General features: G+C 40.8%; 1 protein-coding gene across 1 annotated transcript in view; it reads left to right on the top strand.

The window, feature by feature from the left end:
* Positions 1-2,481: 2,481 nt before the first annotated feature.
* The window catches only part of LOC111143095 (solute carrier family 39 member 10), a 67,450-nt gene continuing 52,353 nt past the window's right edge, over positions 2,482-17,578 (top strand). The window contains exon 1 of the mRNA XM_022496569.1: positions 2,482-2,558. The gene's annotated coding sequence lies outside the window, so the exon portion shown is untranslated. The remainder of the gene's footprint in view (positions 2,559-17,578) is intronic.

Below are 17,578 nucleotides of genomic sequence, written 5' to 3' on the forward strand. Positions count from 1 at the left end.
GACACATTCCTTATATAGAAAATAGGCAAAAATAAACCAAACATTACAGTGATACTTTTGCAGCACTCTCCATTGTTTAACTCAGCAGGTGATTTTGAGTAAGCCTTCAAGTCATTTGCTGAGATTCCTTTTCCCAGTAGGAAAAGTAATATACTAGTTTGCAGCTCATTTACCATATGTAGTAATTTTACTCTTAGTCTTGCCCTAATCAGAGTGCATATACTTGATCATATATGAATGTTTGGGTAAATGTAAAGAAGTGGGAGGTGACATGGTCTATTTTCAAGTAGGTCTACCCTATAGTTTTATGCAAGGATGATATTTAAAATATGTAACAGTTAGTAAAGCAAGGGCACCAACCAATTAGAATGAAAGTCTTTGATAACAAGCAGGTCCTGTAGGTTCCCTGCCCCGCCCCCCCTCCAGCCAGGCATTAACCCCATCGTTCCTGAAATGTGGGAGGTCTGGAGAATCCTGAGAGAAAGGGCTGGTGACAGGGTGGGGGCTTGAGGAATTGACTTACAACTACAGCTGTTGACCAGCTTGTCTGGAAGGATTTGAGTATGTGATGAATCAGTTCAGCTGCACTTGCGTGAACCAGCTGACCATTAAATAACCCTTATAAAATGAAAAAGCATTGTGGGTGCCTTAAGATACATGGATGCAAGTACTGTATCTTATTGATATTTAGGAGAAAGATACTACATATATGGTAAAGGTACTGATGATAATGTGGTCCGTAAAATAATTATGAGCCTTAAAATACAAGGGTCATTTGGAAGCTTTTAATGCTTTGTACCTAGATGCACCATATTAATTTTATGAAATCTAAGGACTTTAGTTTTGCTTTTATGAGATCTAAGCACTTTAGAATAAATTTAGACCAATTCCCTTAATATGTCCATAAATCTGAGGACCATGGTAATGGTCTCCCGCAATTAGTGATTATGGTGGGACCCGAAGTGAGAACCAGAGTTGATCTCTCCCCTGTACCTTAGGAGTTCTGCCTGCCTAATAACAGATGTGGAAACTAGCAGTAGGTCAATGGAATGACTTTCCCAGACAAGAAAGAAGGGGTATGGGAAGCTTAGTACCTTGACAGACCATATTTACTAAGCACCCCAAAGATGTTCTTTGTAGAACTACAAAACAAGGAATCTTGATTCCCAAAGATAGATAATGCTGAACAGCAGGGTATGTAGCCACACTGACCGGATTTGGATCTCAGTTCTGCTCCCTGTTGGTTTTGTGATCGTAAGCAAATTACTTAACTTCCTGTGCCTCAGTTTCCTGGGGCGTGATAATAATATCTGTTTCGCTGTGTTATTAATATGTATGTAAAGCACTTAGGGAGCATCTGACACACAGGAAGGCTTGCTATTACTATTGATCATGGTTTAGTGCGCTCTGCTAGACATCAATAAGGCACCCCCAGAACTCACTGTGTTGGATTCCGGCTGGATGTAGAAACAGGCATACCAGGCCGAACACAGAGAAGCCTCGCCGTGAAGATAAAGAACTGCGGGAAGCAGAGTAATGCGGCAAAGGGAGGGTGTCCGGAGCCACCTTTTAAGAAAGTACGGGTTATGAATTGCTTAAGAAAAGGGGAGGAGACCATTCAGATGGCAGGGATGGTGTGAGCAAAGGAATGGGAGCAGGAATGAGCACGAGGTAGGCAGGAGTCCACGGACTCGCTGGGCTGGACCAGGAGTTTTTGCCGTTGGGTGTTATGAAATAATCGGTGAATTGGGTAGTCAGAGGCGGTGAAGACCTTGGCAAGTCGCCAGAGTCTCAAGAATGATCATAAACGAGCGACCGCTCTCTGAACTCAACTTTTTCTTTCAGACTGGGGAGGCCCACGGGAGTGCGCTTGGGGAGGAATGGTGGGGTGGGCAGAGAGCTATGCAGAAGACCTTGTACTTAGCCCTAAATATGAGTTCCTTCTTGCCCTAAGAGACCGAGACGTTATTTTAACAAAGGGATGGGGCTAAGTTGAGTAGATGTTCAACGTCTGCACAGATAAACATCTCCGTTCCTCAGTCGGAGACCTTCCGGCTCAAGCGTTCGCGCTCCGGCTCCCATTACTCCTCCGCCTCCCCGGTCTGCGGCAACCGACATGCAAAACCCGGAGCCAAGGCGAGCGGCGAAGGGCGCTCCACGCATGCGTTAGAAGCCGCCCAACTCCCCCGCAGCGTCCTTTCTTGGAACAAAACTACCGCGGAGCCACGGAGTTCCGCAGTTTACGTAGACTCGAATTTCCCCGGCTCGGTCTGTCCGTGTGGAATCCGAGAGCGGTGCAGTTCCCCTCCGCAAGTTGCGTTATACGGAGTGAATGGCTGGGTGGTGCGTGTACGCCCAGAGCGTAGCACCCATAGGCGGACGGGGTGCGGCTGCGCAGGGACCTGAGTGGGCCTTATACGCCGGTAGCGTAGCGCGGTGTCTGACGCGCGGGCCTCCGCGACGCACTTAGCGCAGCCGGCTTTGGTGAATACACGATTTGGTGCAGCCGGGGTTTGGTACCGAGCGGAGAGGAGATGCACACGGCACTCGAGTGTGAGGTAACTATAAAACCCCGATTTGTTTACATTCCCTCCCCCAGAACCGGCCCCGTGCGCGGCGGAGGCTGCGAGTCCCGGGACGGCGGGGGGGTACAAAGGGAGGCGAGAACCGGGGAGTCCGGGCCGGGTCCCTCGGGGATCCGGGCGCTGCAGGCGGCGGCGGCGGCGGCGGCGAGCCGGAGCGGAGCGCGCGGTGGGCTGCGCGTGGGGCGCCGCGGCCGCTCGTGTGCGCCCTGGGCCGCCGCGGGTTGGCGGCGGGGCGGCCTGCCTTCCGCGTGCAGGGCCCCGCGCTCCACCCGGCCTCCTGTCGAGGCTGGCGACCCGCGCGGGCCGTGGGGGGAGTGACCGCTGGGCGGGCGGCGGCGGTTGGGGGGCTGCGCGCGGGCGGCCTGGGGGCCGAGGGTGGCGTCGGCGGAGGAGGCGGGGACCCTGCGGCCGGAGGGTGGGGGGATCCGCAGCCAGGCCTGGGCAGGACTTGGCGGCGGCGACGAACGCCCCGACTTTGCCTGCCGGTCCTTCGCGCCGGTCTCGTGGGGTCGGGCGAGGGGCCCCCGGGATGGAGCCTCGGAGCCGCTGTTCGGCAGCAGGAGGCTAACGGACGGTGGCGCCGGTGCTCCCGTCGCGGGAGGCCCGGAGGCCTCGTGGACGCTCCACCGCCCGAGGAACCGAGGCGGGACGCGGGGGAGTTCCCGCTTGGGCGGGCTGGGGTCCCCCGAGCCGAGGGCGGAGGGTGGGGCTGCGGCCGAGTCGGTGGGGGAGGCCGGGTGGGCCCGGAGGAGGCGCGGCGGCCCGGGCTTTGTTCCCGGGCGCCCTGCGGCGGGGGGCGCGGGGGTCCCAGCTGGGGAAGGAGCGGGGGAGCCGCCGCGGCCCTCCGCGCCCGCGGGTCTGCTCAGCTCGCTTCCCCCGCGGGGTGCTCGAGTGCCCCCGCGAGAAGGGGCTGTGAGGGCGCGGGCGCCGAGCACAGCTCCCCGAGGCTCGTGTGGGGCGTGTTCACGTGGGAGCCGGTCCGTCGGGCTGTCCTGGGAGTCGGGCGCGGGCGGGGAGAGGGAGCAGCGTCCGCGCCCTCCGGGAAGGGTCGCTCACGTGGGTCCCTGTTCGAGTAGTGAAGCGTGACATTAAAGCACATCGTTTTTTCAAAAGTAGGTTATCCTGTTGTTTTTGCTTTTGCTTTTGTTTTTCTTTAATGTGTACACTGCTCGGTGCTCGTTTTATTTTGAAAGTCGTTCTCGACGGGGAAAACGAGCATGCGACAGGCTTACGTAATTAAGAACAAGTTCTACACTGGAAAGGATGGAAATTGAGAATGTAGTTAATTGTAATCGGCGGAAAACCTTAAGTCAAGACTTCCGTATACTTTTTTTTTTAAGGACTTCCTGTTCTGCACATTTTGAGTACCTTTATGAGTCAAATCACTTGTTCAACCCTTCGGGGGTCCATACCAGACAACCCACGACCCTATACTCGCTGAATTCTCTGGTAGGGAGGGGGGGAGAGTATCAGTGACAAGTGGTATGAAGAAAATCATGTACTGGAGGGATTTTTTTTTTTTTTTTTTTTTTGAAACTTGTGTGATGAGACTGATGATTTTTAAATGTGGAATATGTATAGGATTACAACTAACCAATTACACTGAGATAATCAAAATATTAAATAAGATGAAGGAATCCATGCTTTATTAGAGCATTAAATATCAAGAGTAGTTTCAGGTCCAATGCCTAATTTCAAACTAATGAGGACCGAATGATCTTCAAAGGATGTAATTTGTATGATTTCTTCTGATAAAAGTATCTGATACTTCATATTCCTGTGGTTTGGTCTACATTCAATAACTGAAAAAATAATTCTCAGAGATTAAGATGAGAATGCATTTTTTAAATCTAAATTCACAAGCCTGAATTTTATACACAGACTCCTGCTTAAGAATCCCTGTGTAAGAATGACGAATGATGCTGCCTTAAAATGAGTGGTCAGGGAAGACCCTCCTTACCAGTTGATACCACTAATAGGTTGTGTGATAAGCTGTATTCTTCCCGTTGCCAGTTTATATTCTGCAACTTAAAGGCCAACAGATACTCCCTTTTTTGAGCAGGCGATTTTTGAAGTACTTTCAGGAGGCCTCGAGTATGGTATGCAAGTACTACTCGAGGGGTGGGTTTTCATTTTAGTGTTTTACTACTTTATGGAGAACGTAGGATACAGGTGTTACAGCAAGGGAAATTATATTTACTTCATAATTAAAGAGAATTTACTTTGTTACTCCATTCTCGCCAACCTCTCTATCCTCAAGTTATTGCCTAGTACTGGAAAGAATTTAGGGCTTTCGAGTGAGACAGCACACCGTTTAAAACTATAACCCATTATTAACCAGTTCGGTGAGCAAGTTAATCTGTTATCTATGAACTTGTGCTAAAAAAACCTATGCCATGGGTTTACTGTGATCTTTGTAAGTGACATAATGAAACAAAGGGCTGCAGAAAAACTTTGTTTTACCTTCTTTTCGACATACAAGTGTTTCAATTTTTACTCAGTGGTTGGAGGACAACCTTCTGTCTTTAACTCTGATAACTTGATTGAGGTTAAATGGTTTCTACTGGGCCTTTGCCGGAGATCGTTATCCTGTTATTGTTCTGTTACTTAAATATATAATTATAGAATTTTCTTCTGCTTCTCGTATTTTCTAACTTAAAATTCCCTACTTACATCAGGTTTTCCCTGTCCTACTAAACCCTTGAGGTGCGACATATTCCACAACTTGCGGTCACACAGTGCTCATGATGTTATTCAATGAATGGGCAAAGCTTGCTTGTGAACCTTTTAGATCAAGTTTAAAATGTTTAAAAAGTTTAAAATGATTACGACTGTAACAGAACTTAAATTTAGCATTAACCCAAGGGAATACTTTGGATAAAAATATCAGTCCTTGGGGTGCCTGGGTGGCTCAGTGGGTTAAGCCTCTGCCTTTCAGCTCAGGTCATGATCCCAGGGTCCCGGGATTGGGCTCCCTGTTTGGTGGGGAGCATGCTTCCCCTTCTCCCACTCCCCCTGCTTGTGCTCCCTCTCTCGCTGTCAAATAAATAAATAAATCTTAAAAAAAATCAGTCCTTGTCTCTAAAGTGCTTACCTCAATGGAAATGTCAGCGGGTTTGCTTTTATCAAAAGGACATTATTGGTGTGCCTGAGTGGCTCGTTTGTTGTGTCTGACTCTCGTTTTGTCTCAGATCTTGGGTGATGAGATAGAGCCCCACATAGGGCCCTAAGCTTAACACAGATTCTGCTTGACATTCCCTCCCTCTCCGTTTCCCCTCCCCTCCTGTTCCCTCTAAATCAATCTTAAACATTACTAATGCATTTTAAACTGATACTCAGGATGCAAGAAAAATTACATAGTAGAAAAGGGAAAGAAGTGTAGCCAATCAAAACAGAAAGCTATCCTTTTTCCTTTACAACATTTTTATAACCCTATAAAGTTGTCTTTCATTATAATGCAATTTTCATTAAAAATACACTCACCTTGATTTAAAGTTTACATGTTAGAATGCCCCGGCTGTCCCAACAGCTCGATGCTGCCCCCTAGTGATAGCTTCTCCTTCACCTTTCTCTTTTCCTAAAACAAGATCTATTTAAATCAGAATTTGATTCCTTAGTGCTAGATGATACTTTGGGGTTAGTGTCACTAATAAGATGGACGTAGTCATTTTGAATTGGTTGATTTTGGTTGCTTTTAACCCCTAGTTTTTCAAGTATGGAGTGAGTTTTGGGTGGAGGTAGGACAGTAAAATGCCAGGTTTCCTTGCAAGAGTACATGTGGGATTTCCCAAAACAGGAGGAAAGGTGTATGTTAAAGGTGTGTTTTTGAGGTTAACTTTGTATATGAATAACAGCAATTTTAGTCACTTAATCTAGGCTTATGGTATTATAGCGATGCAGAGATTTGCTTTCTGTCTTAATTTAGTCGCATGTAGCTTTGTATTGCCTCGACTATACTGAAAATAAAATTTGAGAATGTTAAAATTACATGATTTTTTAAAATTCAAATTTATTTCGCTCTGTGATTTAGAATGATGTCTGAAGAATAGAGAGTCTTCAAGGACTGTAGTAACCACAAGATTTCCTGTAGTCCTATAAATAAGGTTTCAAATTAGACCAGTTACCAATATGCTGAACTACTTTTTTCTTTTTTGTTAATTTCTGTTTCTAATTCTGAGTTGGTCATACAATGACTGTTAAATTTTTTTCCAAAATAAGCAAGTGTATTTTCAATAAAATAAAATAAGCTACAATCAGAATATTAAAAAATGTTTCTAGTAGATATGAAGGTGATTTTACTACTGAAATTGTGAAGTATAAATAACAGTAGCATTATTGAAGTTATTTCCAACTGTTTAAGAGACTACACAATGTTCAGACATGTTAAAACAACACAATAATTGATCTATGACATGACATATAAGAGTGTCAAATTTTATTTTTCTGTTATCAGAACATAAGGTTTTTTGATTGCTAGATACAGGGATTGGATATTTAATAGATTTTTAATACTTGATTTTCATATTAAAAGATGTTATAAGAATGGGGCAGTGGTTGGTGGCAGTGGTTACAGGTTGAAAGTATAAGGATAAAATCTAAAACCTTTTTCAAGTAGTATTTAAATTGTTTTAAGAGTTAGTGGTAGATGATTTTATAATTACCTGATTTTGTAATTACATTTTATAATTTACTCATTATATTGTAGATACTTTACTGCTGAAATTGAGGGAGACATGAGGTAACATTTGCTCTTGAAGTAACATTTCTAACAGCCATGTTTACACTTAATAATATGTACCCTACTTTTGGGGACCATCCATTCCATTCAGAAAAGAGGTTTTTGGGGATTAGAAAAGTGAATCAGAATGTTCTAGGAAGTATCTTTCTCTTACTAATATAGTAAGATTATGTCATAGGGCCAGAAATAAGAATTACTATGAACTTAAGTATGAAAGTTATTTTTAATCCTGTAATGATTATCTTGAGACTTGTCAGTCATTGATCACTTCAGTTTTTAGACTTATTTTCATTCATGTGGAAATTAGGAAATCTAAATGGTCTTCAGTTGTAGTAACCAAATTACTAAGGTATGTATCCCACTGTTCTGTTATTTTAATGCCTTAAAAAAAAGAAACCATGTCCATGCCCTCATACCCATAAGCTTTTTTCTGAACTCACTTTATGTATTTTGTGAGTTTTGAGTTTTAAAATAGTGGTTTCCCTTTAAGTCTGCTGAATTTGTAATTAAAAAAAAAAAATGTGGGAGCGCCTGGGTGGCTCAGTGGGTTAAAGCCTCTGCCTTCGGCTCAGGTCATGATCCCAGGGTTCTGGGATCGAGCCCTGCATCGGGCTCTCTGCTCAGCAGGGAGCCTGCTTCCTCCTCTCTCTGCCTGCCTCTCTGCCTGCTTGTGACCTCTGTCAAATAAATAAATAAAATCTTTAAAAAAAATATGTAGAGTACTAAGGGTCAGCAAGCTATGGCCCATCCACCAAATCAGCCTGCTTTTGTGTATCTTTATTATGCTTGGAGATGGAATATGAAGCCCTTGGCCTTCGACCTTCGGTTTCCACCTAATTCTCTCAATTGTTCTACTTACGTAGCATCTCTCACAGTTCATTTAAAAGGTGATAGTGTCTTCCTCGTACCTCCTTCAGAGCAGAAAATGCTTCATACTTATTTTTATGCCTTCTCCCTGTTCCTGTTCCCTTTCCTTTTTCTTCTTTCCTCACACCTCTCATAAAGTAACTTAAGATTGCATGTTTACAGGCCTGTGAACAAATGTTTCGGTGTAATACTTCTCAGGACTCTGCTGAGGATGAATTATTACTCTATTTTGATTATATGAGAAGAAATATACTTTGTGTTTTGTTATAGGGGAACATAACCTCTAGATGAAGGAGGCTGTGGAATTGATTTTATATACCTTATTAAGATACATAGAATAATATGATTAGTTATTACGTAAGAAAACAGGTCAGTAAAACAATATATTAGAAAAACATAACTAATGTTTATTACAATGATAAATTATACAAATTTGTACAGTTTATAATTGTATAATTTATATATGATTATGTATAATCGTATATAAATTATACAATGTATAATTATATAAATTTATACAGTTATAAAATTGCATTCTATAATGAAATATAGAAAAGTTAGATATTACATATATTCTATATAATATATATTATAAAGCAGTGAGATCATGCTTTCCATTCCAGTGGAACTTTTTTAGTGTAGAACTTAACTGACTTCATAATTTGTTAATGTTAGGAACACATTAAAAACAAAACTTTTTAAGATTTTGTTTTAAATTGGAATACTCTAGTTTTTTTCAAATAGAGTGAATAAATTTGATGTACATAGCCAGTGTAAATAGAAAGTTCATTTTCAAAAAAATAATTAGACCAATTAAAAAAAAAAGGAAATCACATATATTAAAATCACTGAAAGAGATTTTAGGGAAAAAGTGCTCTTTAAATTCACTGTAAATATTATGTAATATATAATTTAATTTACAATTTACAGCTTTTCCTATGAAAATTTTTGCCTAAATTACAAGTACCTAAAAATTTATTGAAGATAAAATATAAACTTTTTTAGTTTAACGGATAAGGATGTATTATTTGTTAGTGAAATGGTTGTTTTTCTTTTTCCCTAAAAAATAAGTGAATTTAGGGGTCATGTTAATTTTAATTAGGTTTTTTGTTATTTTAACCCATTGAGCCACCCAGATGCCCCTGTTCTTTGTTATTTTTAGGAGAAAATAATGTCAGGAGGAAAAAACTTCTTAAATTTAGAAACCATAGAAGAAATTGCAAAAGGAGAACCTGGGTGGCTCAGCCATTAAGCGTCTGCCTTTGGCTCAGGTCACCATCCCAGAGTCCTGGGGATTGAGCCCTGCATTGCATCAGGCTCCCTGCTCTGAGGGAAGCCTGCTTCCTCCTTTCACACTCCCCGTGCTTGTGTTCCCTCACTTGCTGCGTCTCCCTCTGTCAAATAAATAATATCTTTAAAAAAATTATTTAAAAAATTGCAAAAAAAATTTCATAGGTTTCATTGCATGTGTATGAAAACCTCTACTACATACATGAAAGGGAAGATACTGCTGTAATCAAAATAAAAAGAAAGCACAGAACTGAAGATGTTTTTTGCAGAAAATATGACCAAGTCATGTTATGCAAAAGCTCATATATGTTAGAATATTGAGACACCAGGAATAAGGATGAAGTAAAGATAGGGCAAAAGCTTCTACTTCAAAATTAATAGTACCGAGTACTAAAGAGAATGCTCTGATCATACTGCTGGTGGCAGTATAACCAAGCTTAATTTCCCTAGAAACCGATTTGGAAGTATGTAACAAGACCTGAAAAGTGCTAATGTGTTTTGTAGTCTTTCCCTGCATCTTGAAATTTCCCAAGCAAGTAACCAAAAGTAATAGCACAAATTGAAATTAAAGTGATTGCATATTGTGATTAAAACTCTACTAATGCTTGTGAAAATCTTGAAACTGTAAGTAATTCATTTTCTTTCACATGTGACAAAATGTGACTTTGTTTAACAAAAGCTTAAGATTTATAATCACTGGCACTTTTTTGTTGTTGTTTAAGCCTATTTTTAGTTTAGTGTTTTGTTTTGTTTTGTTTTTAGTCATTGTTGTACACGAAAATAAATAGTTCTGTGAAGTTTTTAGGGAAAAGGAAAAAAAAAAATCAGTCCTTGCGGTCTTCTTTCGTGTTCTTCTGCCTAGAGAGACCAGGAATTCCTTTTGTTCCATTAGTCGATTATTTCGTTATTCGACTGCCCGTCTCCAACGTGTTCATTAGTGCTTGTTGATCTTCAGTTTAAGTCATTATCTGTTCAATGAAGGATGAAGATTTACGACTCTTCTTTTGGTACCTTCTCCCGTTATCTGTACCCCTGCTGTTTTCAGTACAATGAGCCTGTAATTTTGGTTTAGGACAGTAGTGTTGTGTTTTTATGACTATAAATGTTATATGGCTATTATAATAAACTTATTTTTTCTTTCCTGTAGAACTTTGTTTTTTCTGGCATTAATACTTGATTTCTTTTCCATGTGCTTATCACGGAATCTATCTCACCTCTGTATCTGAATGTAGCTCCATAAGAAAGGGAATGTGCCCTAAGAAGACTGTGTTTACAGAAGAAGGCGTAGTTTTCTTACATGTTGGACATTGTTAAACTTGATAATAAAGATGATTGATAATTGATAATGAAATTGCTGTTTGCTACTAAAAATTAAGTAGCTTCGACTTAGGAATTAGATTTTTGTAAGATTTTGTTAAATGACAAGTGCTGAATCTTCACTTTGTTCAACAACTAAGAATACCTGGGTGGCTTAAAATAACTATAGGGACACTTAAAATGAATCACACAGAAAGCTTCCATGGTGAAGAGGATATAGCTTGTGTTGTCACCATCATCAAAAAATATTATAAATGCTATAAAAATGTTCAAAAATGTTTCATAAAGATTGCCCTGGACATTCTGTGATTTTTTTTTTTTCCCCTGTACTCATGGAAAGGATCATTTTCACTGGCAGCGCTTATGAAAGACAAGCTGGTGCAAAATCAGGGTCGTGTAACAGTGACACAAAGGGAAAAGCCAAGGTGAATGGACTGGTGAAAATTTGAGAGTGGCAGTAACTATTCTTAGAATAAAGGCAACTGCCCATAGCGGTGAGTCAGTAGGCTTGTGTGCCTGAGTCAGTTCCTAAAGTTAACACTCTGAAGTCCTCTTTGCATGTTATGTAGGTTTGTAAGCCTTCGGAGTGAAAGAGGTTGAAGTCTAAGGTAACCTAAAATTATAAACATTTTAGTAGTTCCAAAAGGCTGTCGCAGTATTTTGTGACGGATAAAAGCCATTACATTACTAATGACAGATCAGATGTTCCTTGTATTCGTAAGTAACAGAACAGACACAGGATTATCATAGGGGCTTTCAGCGGTATGATTCCAGGCTCCCTGTAACGAGAACTTGAAGAGCAGACTTGAGATCGTTGTTTTGATACACAAGGAGAAAAATGTAGGTTTGTACATGAAAGTTTAACATACAGTAAAGATGGGTTTGATATGTTGATACTTGATTTGGTTCCTTGAATCTAGGCTCAGATGTTTTTATTCTCTCTTGTTAAAATTAGTGAAACAGGAGCTTCCCTGGATTACATACACCCAAGTTCCCTTAACAGCACGCATCCCACTTTTTATAGGGATGAATCTCAGTGGAAATATTAAGAGACTGTTTGAACAGTGGTGGCTTTTTGGGAAGAGCTACGCTGGCGTTCCAGACTAAAACTACGGCATTCGTAAATGAGGTCTCTGGTCAAGTGGGAGAATGAAGAAGCAGAACTTGAAGCTGTACCGGGATGTAGCTGTTCCTGCTGAGAACTCGTTACTAAAAATAACTTTATGCCTTCAAAAGTTTTTTTTTTTTTTTTAAAGATTTTATTTATTTATTTGACAGACAGAGATCACAAGCAGGCAGAGAGAGAGGAGGAAGCAGGCTCCTTGCTGAGCAGAGAGCCCGATGTGGGGCTTGATCCCAGGGCCCTGAGATCATGACCTGAGCCGAAGGCAGCGGCTTAACCCACTGAGCCACCCAGGTGCCCCGAAAAGTTTTTTTTATGCTTGAAAAGTTTTGTGATATCCGTGAAACTGGTATGTTGTGATGATTCTTTCCTACTTCTCGAATACTGGTGCACTGGGTGTTTTGTAATCTAGAATTGGCCCTGGACGCACTAATGCTAAATGTGCTCTTGAATCTTCTCAATACCACTTTTTCGAAGGAATCAAAACAAAGCCCCCTCCCCCCCACCGCGCCCCCCATAGATACACTTTTTGGAAGTTAAGTGAAAGATACTTAGTGCCACATTTAATATCTTAGGGTAATATACTTGTTTTACAGAACAGCTTTATATACAGTAGTTCTGTTGATAGATAAATGCAAGCGCTCTTCCCCCTGTTTTGCGGATTGGAAACCCTGACAGTGCTGGGATGAATTAGAGACAAAGGTTTCTGATCCTTGGTTCTTTACTATGTACAAAGCACTATACTCAGCATGTGTGTCAGAAATGAGATTTAAAATAGATCCTGGTTATATTACCATTAATAACTTGCACTGAAATAGCATTTAGCATTGTAAGTTAAACAGAAAAATGTTCAAAGCTTTTACCACTTTGAAAAAAATACTTGTTATTTTACTTGGTTGTCTTAATTTACTGTGAAATAGAACAGGTATTAATATCCCCACTTTACAAGTGGTAATGAGAGCTAAAGAGGTTAAGTGATTGGCGCAGCGACTCCTAGCGAGTGAGTGGCAGAGCCAGATCTCTGAGGTCTTTGACTTCCAGAGTGGTGTTTCTTCAGTGTGCGAGCAGTCTCGTGTTGTGTGTACTGCTTGCTGTTGAATAACAGAGGGAAACCAAATTGGTATCTGGCTACCAATATGGGTGTAAAGATTAATGAAGTCATTTAGTGGTATAAAGGTCAGTGATTCAGGATGTATATAAAACTAATTTCTACTATTATTTAAAGAAGTCCTATAATGAAATCTTTTAAAAAATCCTATATGAAATTGGGATACTGTGTACATTTATTAATGGATTTTTCACGTAAAGTTTATTTAAAGTATGATATATCTATATAATCCAGGTTGGGTGTTTTCATTATTTTTTTCTTTTGATTTTGCTGTCATTCAGTGACCTTCAAAATACCAATCCTGGAGCATTGAAATGCTTAGTTTTAAAACCTTGCTAAGCAATTTATAGTATTTTTCCTATGATTATTTGTGAGTGTGTGTGTTTGTGTATGTATGAGAGAGTGAACTGAGATATAAACTTCCTTTTAAAAAACACCCTCTTGGGGCGTCTGGGTAGTTCAGTCTGTTAAGTGGCTGTCTTCAGCTCAGGTCATGCTGGGATTGAGCCCTGGGTGGGGTTCCTTGCCTAGCAGGAAGCCTGCTTCTCTCTCTGCCTGTTGTTCCCTCTGATTGTGCACGCTCTTTCTCTCTTTCTCTCTCTAATTAATTAATTTTTAAAAAATACTCTCTTGAGTAAATATTTTTTTTTAAATCAAATGTTAAATAGATTATACACAGGATATATACTACAGGCCTTTCCAGTAATAGCAACCTATTGTTGGAAATAGAATTATTTAGGGTCTATTAGTTATTATTTTATGTCAAGCAATCATTTTGTTAACTGATCTGTTGCTAATCTTACTGACTTTTAAATATTAACTGTAAGTAATTGGAGACAGTATGTTTTCCCTTTAAAAATTTTGGTAGTATACTTTAGATGACTCACATTAGTAATTATCTCACAGTGTTACGGCTTTATCCTATATAAATATGCTGGTGTCATAGAGAGAGTCCTAGGTATTCAAGTTAGAGGTTTGCCACACACTTGAAATATCACATTAATCATATCATATACATCCTCTGGGTCTTAGATTTCTGTTTATAGGAGTATTTAGCTAGTATACTTAAATATCTTTTTATCTTAAGTCTTCTGTTACTCTATTATGTCTATACGAAATGAAGATAATTATCTTCTTTAGACAAAATATGGAAAAATTTGTATTGTCAGCAATTAGTGTAATTTCAGTTTGTTCTTGATATAAGTGTCTTAATTTTATTTAAAAATTCAAAAATTGGAATTTCACACTTTATGCAGAAAAAATTACCATAGAAAGCCTATAATTAAAGATGTTTATAAGCTTTTTAAAAGAACTTGGTATGGAGATTATCAACCCTAATTGCTTCTATTTGTAATAGAAATGTACACAGATATGTTTAATCATACAGTTTGTTAAGCAAGATCCTTTGGTTACCAATAATACCTTTTTTCTTTCTGGTTAAGAAGTGGATTTTCTATTACAGTATTTTTAAGTGCCTATGAAAACTAGTGAAATGAGGTCTGTAGTTATAGGAGTATCAGTTTCTCGGTTTTGAAAATGTACTGTATTATATAAGCCGTTATTAGGAAAATTGGGCAAAGAGTATATAGAAACTGAACTGTATTTACAACTTGTATTTTAAATTATTTTTTACTTTTTAAAAATGTTTATTTTTTACAGAGAGAGAGTGTGTGTGAATGGCAGTGAGGTGGGGGAAAGGCAGGGGGAGAGGAGAGAGAGAATCCCAAACAGGCTCTACACTTAAGAGCTGAGCCTGCCTTGGGGCTTGATGTCACTACATGGAGATTGTGACTTCAGCTAAAAGCAAGAGTTGGATACCCAACTGATTGAGCCACCCAGGTTCCCGTATCTTAAGTTATTTAAAACAAGAAGTTAAAAAATAAGTTTGTTTTTGGAGATTGGCAAATATACGTTTGTTAATAGAAGCTATGTATTGCTGATTTTACTAATTGAAAGTTGAAATATATATATATATATAAATGATAGTTGAAAAAAAATATATATATATATTTTTTAAGATTTTACTTTTTCAGTAATACCTGCACCCAGCATGGGGCTTGAACTCAAAACCCCGAGATCAAGAGTTACATGCTCCACCAACTGAGCAGGCCAGGCACCCCTGAAATATATATTCTTTTTTTAAGATCTATTTGACACAGAGAGCGCATAAACAAGGGGAGCGGCAGGCGGAGGGAGAAGCAGGCTCTGCTGAGCAAGGAGACGGATGTAGGACTTGATCCCAGGACCCTGGACTCACGACCTCTGCTGAAGGCAGACGTCTAACTGACTGGGCCACCGAGCTGTCCCTGAAATACGTATTTTTTAAAGGATTAAAAATTATTCTGGTGACACTTGTGTGGCTCAGTCCGTGAATGGTCTGTTAATGGTCTGACTCTTAAATCCAGGGTCATGTGACTTACATTTGTCTCCGAGCTCAGCGTGGAGGCTTCTTGAGATTCTCTCTTTTCTCCCTCTGCCTCTCCCCTTACTCAGACCCTCTAAATTAGTCAATAAATGAAATCCTTGAAAAAAATTGTTTTGTCTGAAATAAAACATACCTCCAGGAAAGTACCCAAATGTTAAGTATAAAGCTTGACAAATTTTCATGAAGTGAACATACCCATGTAACAGCACCAAAGAAATAGCGCGCTGACACTGCCCAGATTTCCCTGCTTCCTCCCCACCACTTCCCGTAGCAATTTAGAACCACTGTCCTCACTAAATACTTAGTTCGTTTCTTTCTTTCTTTCTTTCTTTTTTAAGATTTTACTTATTTGACAAGAGAGAGCAAGAGAGGGAACACAAGCAGGGGAGTGGGAGAAGGAGAAGCAGGCTTCCCGCTGAGCAGGGAGCCTGATGTGGGGCTCGATCCAGGGACCCCGGGATCATGACCTGAGCCAAAGGCAGTGGCTTAACCAACCGAGCCACCCAGGCGCCCCATCTTGGATTATTTTTCAGAGAGAAATAAACTTGTTTCTTAAGCCGCTGCCTTTTGGGGAGAGGCTCGTTGCAGTAGCTGCTTAGTCTGCGCTGACGAATGCATACTTCATCCAAGTGATTGTGAAGCAAGCATTTGTGTAGCAGTTCTGAACTGAAATGCAAAATTATGAATGATTTACTGAGAAAAAAACACTTAGGTTTAAATTTACACCTATGATGTCACTCATGTGTTTGCATTCCTGTGATACTCTTGAATGTAAATAAGTAGAGAAATCAAGATATTTAGAATTCTTGCAATAAGCAGATCGAGTACTGTACACTGAAAACACGACATGACAGTCGAAGCCTCATACAGACCACCCACACTTGTTGTGTTTACGTGAAAATGGTAACCCAAAGGGTAATGAGACCAGCGAGCACAGCTGCAGACCTTGTTTTTGTTTGTTGGCCTTTAGATCTCCCTGACTCTCCTCTGAGGAGGCAGATTTGAGGCTCGCTCTCTGCATCTCCCCTCCTGTTTGCATCTTGAATAAACTCTTCTTGCTGAACAGTCGATGTCTCAGTGACGGGGTCAGCTGTGTGTCAGGCTGTACAAACTTGGGCTCAGTTACAAGTTCGGTGACCGACCAGGAGCTCCTTGCCTGTGGTTTGCTGACCCCCAGTCAGTCATGGGAGTCTGGTGCTGCCTGGGATCTCTGTCCTAGGGGCTCTGTCCCCGGAGCCCCAGCTCAACAGAGTACCATGAACTTCTGGTGCTTAACCCTTGTGGCAAGGAAACCGTTCTTGGTTGGGACGGCCGGCTCTTGGTAAGTGCTTTATGTGCCACGCGCAGCCTGTGAGCTGTTTCTTCCTTTTCGCCTGGTCGGGCTCCTCAGGTTTCTTTCTCCCGTTGGATGGCCTCCACATGGGGGTTATTGTTCTCTTAGCCTTCTTCTCTTAAGGAAAGGCTGATTAGAAGCCGTTTGGTTCAGTTGGTGAAGACGACTTTCAGGGAGGAACCAGCGCTCACAGAGGTACCACGGATTTCGTTGGGTTCGTTTGTTGCTGCAGCTTTTGCTGTCTTTGGACAAAACTGGCCGTGTTCTCACTGGAACGTGACAAGATGATTCCCACATGCAGGCCTTTGGGCTGTGTTCTCCAAAATTGGGCAACGTTTAGTTATGAATCCATGAAAAGGGAAAAAAAAATCACCTCTTTTTGTAACACTGCTTGGCCACAATATTTATTAGACTTCAGAAAAAAATGATAAACAGGTCCATAAATTATAATACCGTCTTCCAATTCGATTTGTATTTTTTAATTTTTTTTTTTAAAGTAATCTCTACACCTTAATGGAGATCAAATTCACAACCCTGAGATGAAGAGTAGCATGCCCTCCCAACTGAGCCAGCCAGGCACCCCTGGATTTGTTTTATGAAAGGGAGATACTGGGCCTTCAGTGAGGATTTTGTTTGTATCTTATTTGTGTATTCGTGTGTCCATGTATGTTGTAAATGTGAGATACTTTCTATCCCTCCAGAGGTTATTGCTAAAATTAGTTTTTTTCTAAAATTAATTTGTGAAAGAACTCTAGTTAGTTGGTTCTTAGGCAGACACTTAAAAAGAATTGG

Source organism: Enhydra lutris, unplaced genomic scaffold, assembly GCF_002288905.1.
Source record: "Enhydra lutris kenyoni isolate GAN:26980312 unplaced genomic scaffold, ASM228890v2 scaffoldscaffold1, whole genome shotgun sequence".
NCBI classification, from domain to species: Eukaryota; Metazoa; Chordata; class Mammalia; order Carnivora; family Mustelidae; genus Enhydra; species Enhydra lutris.